Raw genomic sequence first — 7,027 nt, forward strand, 5'->3', positions numbered from 1 at the left:
TATTATGATAACAAATTAAGCTAAATTAAGCTGATATTTTGCTTCTGAACATGCGAGAAGTAAAACGTTTCTGAGGGATTGAAATTCAGCCGCCAGATCGAAAATATAATGGTCTTGTCATCGGTCTACCGAAAAAAAGGCTAAGGTTGAGGGAGTTTTTCCAAGGGTCGGTCGGAAAATCGTAAACTGGTGGGGTCGTGTGGCGTAGCGGCAGAGTGCGCGACTCGGAACCTAGAGGTCCCGGGTTCGAGTCTTGACATGCCACCGATCTTGTGCCCTTGGGAAAGACACTTTACACGACTTTCCTCACTTCGCTAAGGTGAAAATGAGTATTGTCCTGTCATGTATTTGTCCCGTGTTTGTGGCGGCATTAATATAAGTTGAAAAAAAACTTGATTGTACCGTCACCATGTCTGGTGATTACATGTTTGGAAAAAAACCCGTAAACATTTCCCTAGTCTGATCTGTGAGGTAGTCTGATCTGTGAGGTAGTATGATCTGTGAGGTAGTATGATCTGTGAGGTAGTATGATCTGTGAGGTAGTATGATCTGTGAGGTAGTATGATCTGTGAGGTAGTATGATCTGTGAGGTAGTATGATCTGTGAGGTAGTATGATCTGTGAGGTAGTATGATCTGTGAGGTAGTATGATCTGTGAGGTAGTATGATCTGTGAGGTAGTATGATCTGTGAGGTAGTATGAAGAGGCAGAATTCAGTACTTACGGCGAGGTCTCTATGAGCGGCTTGTCTGCAGGCGTAGGGTGGGACCAACCTCGCTGGCAGAATGAAGATTATCTACAAGCAGATTTTTGGTGGGTACAAACAGTATCAATTTGGCCAGGCAGTATCCAATATACCGGAGATATGAAACTATAAAATCGCCTGAAACCACGTCAGTAAAACGCCAAAAATCAAAACCCCTTCTAGAAGAGTGAAATTGAGACTTGAGACTTCAGGCCAGGAGATTATATAGAAATTGAATAAACATATCTCCTTGACGTTATGCCCCCACAAAGTAGTCTTGTCTAACACAGTATAGAAATACCTTTTTATTCCCTAAAAAATCCCTAAAATTGCAATGGTCACAAGATGTGACGAAAACCTGTTATATGTAACGTTTGCAGATAAGTGGTTTCGTCATGAAAATCAAGTAAAAATGTCTTAGAATGTAGAATTAATGCTGTTCCCCTCCCTTTTGGAGAAGTGGACTTGTCCAACTGTTTTGTCTGTAGACGTGGGTGTAGATGTGGGAGCTGGTAGACTATGCATATATGATGAACCAGGTTCATTTTCACACCCACACTTTTATCACCCCCCTGCAACATGGTAGATATCAATGTATTGAACATTTCTAATATCACCATACCGCAAGGGTCACAAGACTTGAAAAATCTGCTAAAGATGTTAAATGTAAGATTGTGTAGAGAAATGGTTTTGTAATGAAAAGCAAGTAATATATGTCAATTTCTTCTGCCTCCACTCCCCTGGGAGGAGTTGAAGTGGACTTGTCCAACTGTTTTGTCTGCAGACGTGGGTGGAGGCGTAAGAGCTGGTAGACCATACATGTATGATGAACCAGGTTCATTTTCACACCCACACTTTTATTACCTCCATGAAACATGGTAGATATCAATACTAGTAATGTATTGAACATTTCTATTACCTTAATATCACCATACCGCAAGGGTCACAAGACTTGACGAAAAATCTGCTAAAGATGTTAAATGTAAGATTGTGTAGAGAAATGGTTTTGTAATGAAAAGCAAGTAATATATGTCAAAGAATGTGGAATTTGTTATGCTGCCGAGCATTTTTTTCAAACACATATATAATGTCGTCTGTTATTCTTAGCCAAAAACCTCTCTGTAACATCCAAGATTACCAACTATGGCGTCGACGTTAGCTAGCATGGTAACGTGTTACCTGTCCACACCAAAATATAATAACATATCTATTCTCATAAAAATGATTTGATATCGCTGCAGCTGGTCATGACTGCTTTACTGGAGATATCAAGGCTTGCTGCGGTCATTGACCTGCGCCTGCGGATCTAAAATTCGACGCCCTCCCCGGCGCGGCCGCGCGGTCATTGACCAGAAACCAATTCCGATTTCTAAAGTTTAGGGGTAAAAATGCATTTTTTATCTTCATTCATTTTTTCCTAATAAAATGATATTTCAACATTTATGTCGGACAAAATGGCCAGGGCTCCATGCCTTGTATGTACCGATCTAGCAGCTTAGTGAATTTGATTTTTTTTTAAAGGTTCGGTTAGGAAATACCGGTGTTTTTAGATGTTTGGAGAAGAAGAGGAAGTGAAAGATGAAGGAACTGTTTTTCTTTGGTAAACATAGATATCTATTAAACAAACAATCACAACTTTTATGCACCAAGTGCCATTGCCTTATTACCGTAGTCTCTACCAGGTGGAAAGAGTAAAATTGGCCAAATAGACAGATGCCATGCCGGGGGAGTTGGTCCACTAGAGAGTACAGTTTGCCGCACCCGAACTGTACTCTTTAGTGAACCAACTCCCCTAGCATGCCATCTATTTGACTCTTTGTATATAGCCGCCTCCCGAATACTGATAGAGGCTACTTTTATTCAACAAGGACGACTCTTTGACAGGGCAAAGGTCTCTATTCGCACAGGCCCCATTCCGGCCATCATTTTATTGATACGGTGAGTTTCTGCCGAAAGAAAAGCAACAATTTTTGACTAAATGGACAATTTGGTGGTCTAGTCAAGCTAACCTTTCAATGTGAGTTTTCAATAGTTCAACACTCAAATAGGTGATTTTGACAACTCATTTCTTAGATGTTCACGTTACATTTCCATTGGAGCTCGAAATAGTGGTTTGTGGCCTTGACAGGACAAAGAGCCAAATAATTCAAATCAAATCAAATAATGGACAATTTGGTGGTCAAGCTACCCTGTCAATGTGAGTTTTCTATCTATAGTTCAACACTCAAGTAGGTGATTTTGACAACTCATTTCTTAGATGTTTACGTTATATTTCCACGGGAGCTCAAAATAGTGGCCAGTGGCCTTTAGGAGTTTTCTAGAATGACGACAGGACAAAGAGCCACTACTTTGGAATGTATCCAATCATCACATAATATTAGGTTAGTAAAACAATATTTCGAAGATGAACCATTTCTGTGTAATTCAACAATGACTTTCAATGCATTGCTAATACTATACATAGGGTCTTCTGTTACATCCTAATCATAACAGGTCAGTTTCAAAGTAAAGTTATCTTCGTAAACATTGTAAACCACATGCCTGAATAAGAGAGTGTAGAGTTTCTGTCTTCTATTTATTTATTTATTTATTTATGAAGATTTACCACATTTGTGGAAGGATTGACATAACAGGTGACTATCACCTTTTCAAAGATGTCAACCCCGAGACCAGACTGTAAGGTTTGAACCACTCACACCGGGAAGGTCCCCTACTCTTTTCGATAAGTGCGGTGGGTTCTTTAACGTGCGTGGGGTATGGCTCTCCCAAACACGGGACCTCCATTTAACGTCCTATCCGAGGGACGTCCCTAGCCGAAGCTAGGTACTCATTTACACCTGAGTGAAGTGAGGAAAGTCGTGTAAAGTGCCTTTCCCAAGGGCACAAGATCGGTGACATGAGCAGGGTTCGAACCCGCGACCTCTCAGGTGTGAGCCGAACGCGCTACCGACTGCGCCACACGACCCCACTGTACAATCTAATTACAGCTTTTGATGCACCAAGTACAGATTCAGTGTCATTTCCTAATCACCGTGGGTCCGTTAAAAAGTGATGTTTTGTTGCTGTTTCTCGCACTAATTTTCTGTCATTTGCGATGGACACCGCTGTGCATTAGCGTTGTCAAGCATGGTAGAAAAGCAACAAAGTCCGCGATAATCAGATTGCTTTTCCCATTGCGAATTACCTTGGTGACCATTAACTTTTGTTTTGCTAGTGAAGTATCCATGTCCATGGTATAATATCATATGCTATGCTAGATACATACGCACTTGAAAGCCAAGTGGACGCCAAGTGGACACCAAGTTGGTTCGCCGGCAAGAATTTCAAGGCACGGTGAATTTTGCTGGAATTTTTGCCGTTGTTGTTACCAATTATTCATGGATTCATCGCTATACTGATAAGAACGTAAGTAATGTATATTCCTGATTTTGGCTTACAATGTTTGAGAAAAGAAGACGGATACATTTGTATTGGTAATTCACCTGAAAAGCAAACCGTGAGTTTCGTTTAAAATGTTTTGATAGGTTTCAATCATTGATTTATTTACATGTTGATGTACTAGGATAATGCATAGTTATACCTATGACTTTGTTTGAAAAGTGTTAGAAAAGGAGGGGGAAAAGTTGAAAATTTGAACAAGGGCCTCATTTGGAATTATATGCCTCTGCAATTCCTGCCTTTAATTGAAAGTTTATTGCAAGTTCTTGCCCATAAGCTAATTGCAAGTACATCTAACGTAAAAAAAGACGGACAACAGGGGGATAACAATATACAAAACACTAAATTGTAACTTATTGGGTTCTACTTTTTACCGAGACTGTGGAAGACGAATGATCCTACTTTTTCTATAATGTGTGAGTTTTGTGATTTTAAGAGGAGAGTACTTTTCTTTTTGACCGTTAACGTGGAAAACTTAGGGTGCAATTTCTTGGCCTCTCCAAACAGGTCCTTTCTTTCGAGGTCGTAGAAGGGGCAGTTTGAAATAAAATGAGTTTCGTCTTCCACCTTGTTTGACATGCAATATTGACAAGTTCTTTTACACACAGTTAAATTCTTATATGGCTTCTTCTTCATTGAAATGTACAAAATTGTGATTTTTAGGGTCGAAAAATTGATGAACTGTTGTTTCAGTCACACCTATACCCTACTAGTTCACTTTCTACTTGTAAACTATTGGGTGGTTTCTGCTTGCTTGTTTGTTTGTTGCGGAATCCTCACCATAGAGGTTGCTGAAATGGGAATGTAGGTTTTCGTCTCTGATAATTTCATTGTTGTTGGATCTTCAGACTTGTACTCTTTTAGTTATGTCCATGGATCCAGAAAACTGAAGGATTATTGCCTGAGAACGAGTTGGTTAAGTTGGTTAAAGACACTGTTTTTGTAGTTTTTCTTTATTCAATACGGACAGGTCCAGTGTACTGTATTTCTGGGTAAAATAGGAAACTCTTATATGAGGGTCTCTGGGATTTAGATAGAGTTTTTTTTAGTTTTTATTTATCTGAAGCGCATGTTGGATTGAATCATTTTTTCTTGTTTTTTTTTTTTTCGTACAACGGCATCTTCCTGCTTTAGTGCAGCGTAAGAGTAACTCATAGGTAAATGAGTTTTTTTTTTCCGAAAACGTTTGCTTGCCCTCCATTTACATTGTTTCTGGGTAAAGTGCGGTCAAAATCGTAGTAGCTTATAGGGTCGTTTTCAATACATGTGCCTACTCGGGCCATCCACTAGAATTTCGCCAAGGTCACTAGGATATGCAATTTCTTCCTCGAGTATATAAGAAAATATCGTATGTGCTGTTTTTGTGTACGGTGGATCCTTTTGGGATCGCGATGATTTTTCTACACTTCTTCAACTTAAGATTTTGAATATTTTTGATAAAAACAGACTTCACCTGATGCTATTTACGTTTAAATTCCTAAACTGTTCTCTTCCAGGCACATATAATGGTCCCTTTTTCACACCAAACTCGACAAAGTGCTCATTTCCATATTCCCCTCTTAAGAACGTCATTAGCACAATCCTCGGTAAAATACAAATGTGTCTCATTATGGAACAGCCTTCAGACAAACATACGAACAATTTCCTCTTTTCTGACTTTTAAAAATACCCTGAAAGCCCATCTTATAAACCACCCCAGCCCCTTGTATTAGATTCATATCTTCAGTTATTATTTTTTATGTACACTATTGTTTCATTATTGTTATTGTTTATTTTGCCTATGTTTGAATTATTATGTACACTATTGTTTCATTATTGTTATTGTTTATTTTGCCTATGTTTGAATTATTATGATAACAATCCCTAATGACTGTATATATGTATTATTTCATATCAATTTCATTTCATCTCAATTTATGTATACTTCTGTTTCATTATTGTTATTGTATCATTTTGCCCATGTTTGAATTGTTTTGATAACAATTCCTTATGAATGTATACCTTATTTCAATTCAATTATGTTTACTTTTGGTTACTATAGAGGAGGAGGGCTTAGCATAAGCTAAATAAGCTTTTTCCCTCCTCCTGCACCTGTTTTATTCATTATTAATTTATTATGTATATTTTTTTATTGCTGCTGTGCAAATAATAAACAAACAAACAAACAATACACCACCAAAATTAAGAATCAGAATTAAAAAACACGAACAGAAATAAAATCATTATCACTAAGTCTGAATAAAAAAGCGGCATTTAAATCTAGTTCAGATATGTGTATATTGCAATGGTTAATACATAATACACACATGTCAATTTCTCTCCTCTTTATTACAGAATGGCGGGACAGTGTGCCGTAACCATGGTGATGATGACGTGTCTTGTCTGTCTTCTGAGAGACCAGACTGGCGTGTTGTCTGCACCAACCGAACCTGAAGAGTCTGAAGGTAATTACAGCTTCTCCAGTTATGTATCATTTCACATCAAAATGTGAATTTGCATAATTAATTAGGAAATTCTATAAATCAGCTGCATTCCATGATAGGACTATTCAATCATGTGACATATATAATAAGAGAAACACAGGCAAACATCTATAAGGTAAATCAGGGGTTAAAATCCTTTTTTTTCCAGGTTGCCCGGGCGGCAACCTGGGTCAAAAGCCAGGTTGCCCCATCAGGATTTCAGGTTGCCCCATTTCAAAGGAACTGGATTCTTCAAATCTGCTACCCAATATCCATTATCCTTTCTTTTTATCAATTAATAGGTTTGTTTATCAAGTAGCAAACACAACAGCTGTCAAACATCATCGTTTATTCAAAAATGCTACTTTCACATCTCCGACTCT

This window comes from Branchiostoma belcheri, unplaced genomic scaffold, assembly GCF_001625305.1.
Source record: "Branchiostoma belcheri isolate BF01 breed outbred unplaced genomic scaffold, Haploidv18h27 scaffold244, whole genome shotgun sequence".
NCBI classification, from domain to species: domain Eukaryota; kingdom Metazoa; phylum Chordata; class Leptocardii; order Amphioxiformes; family Branchiostomatidae; genus Branchiostoma; species Branchiostoma belcheri.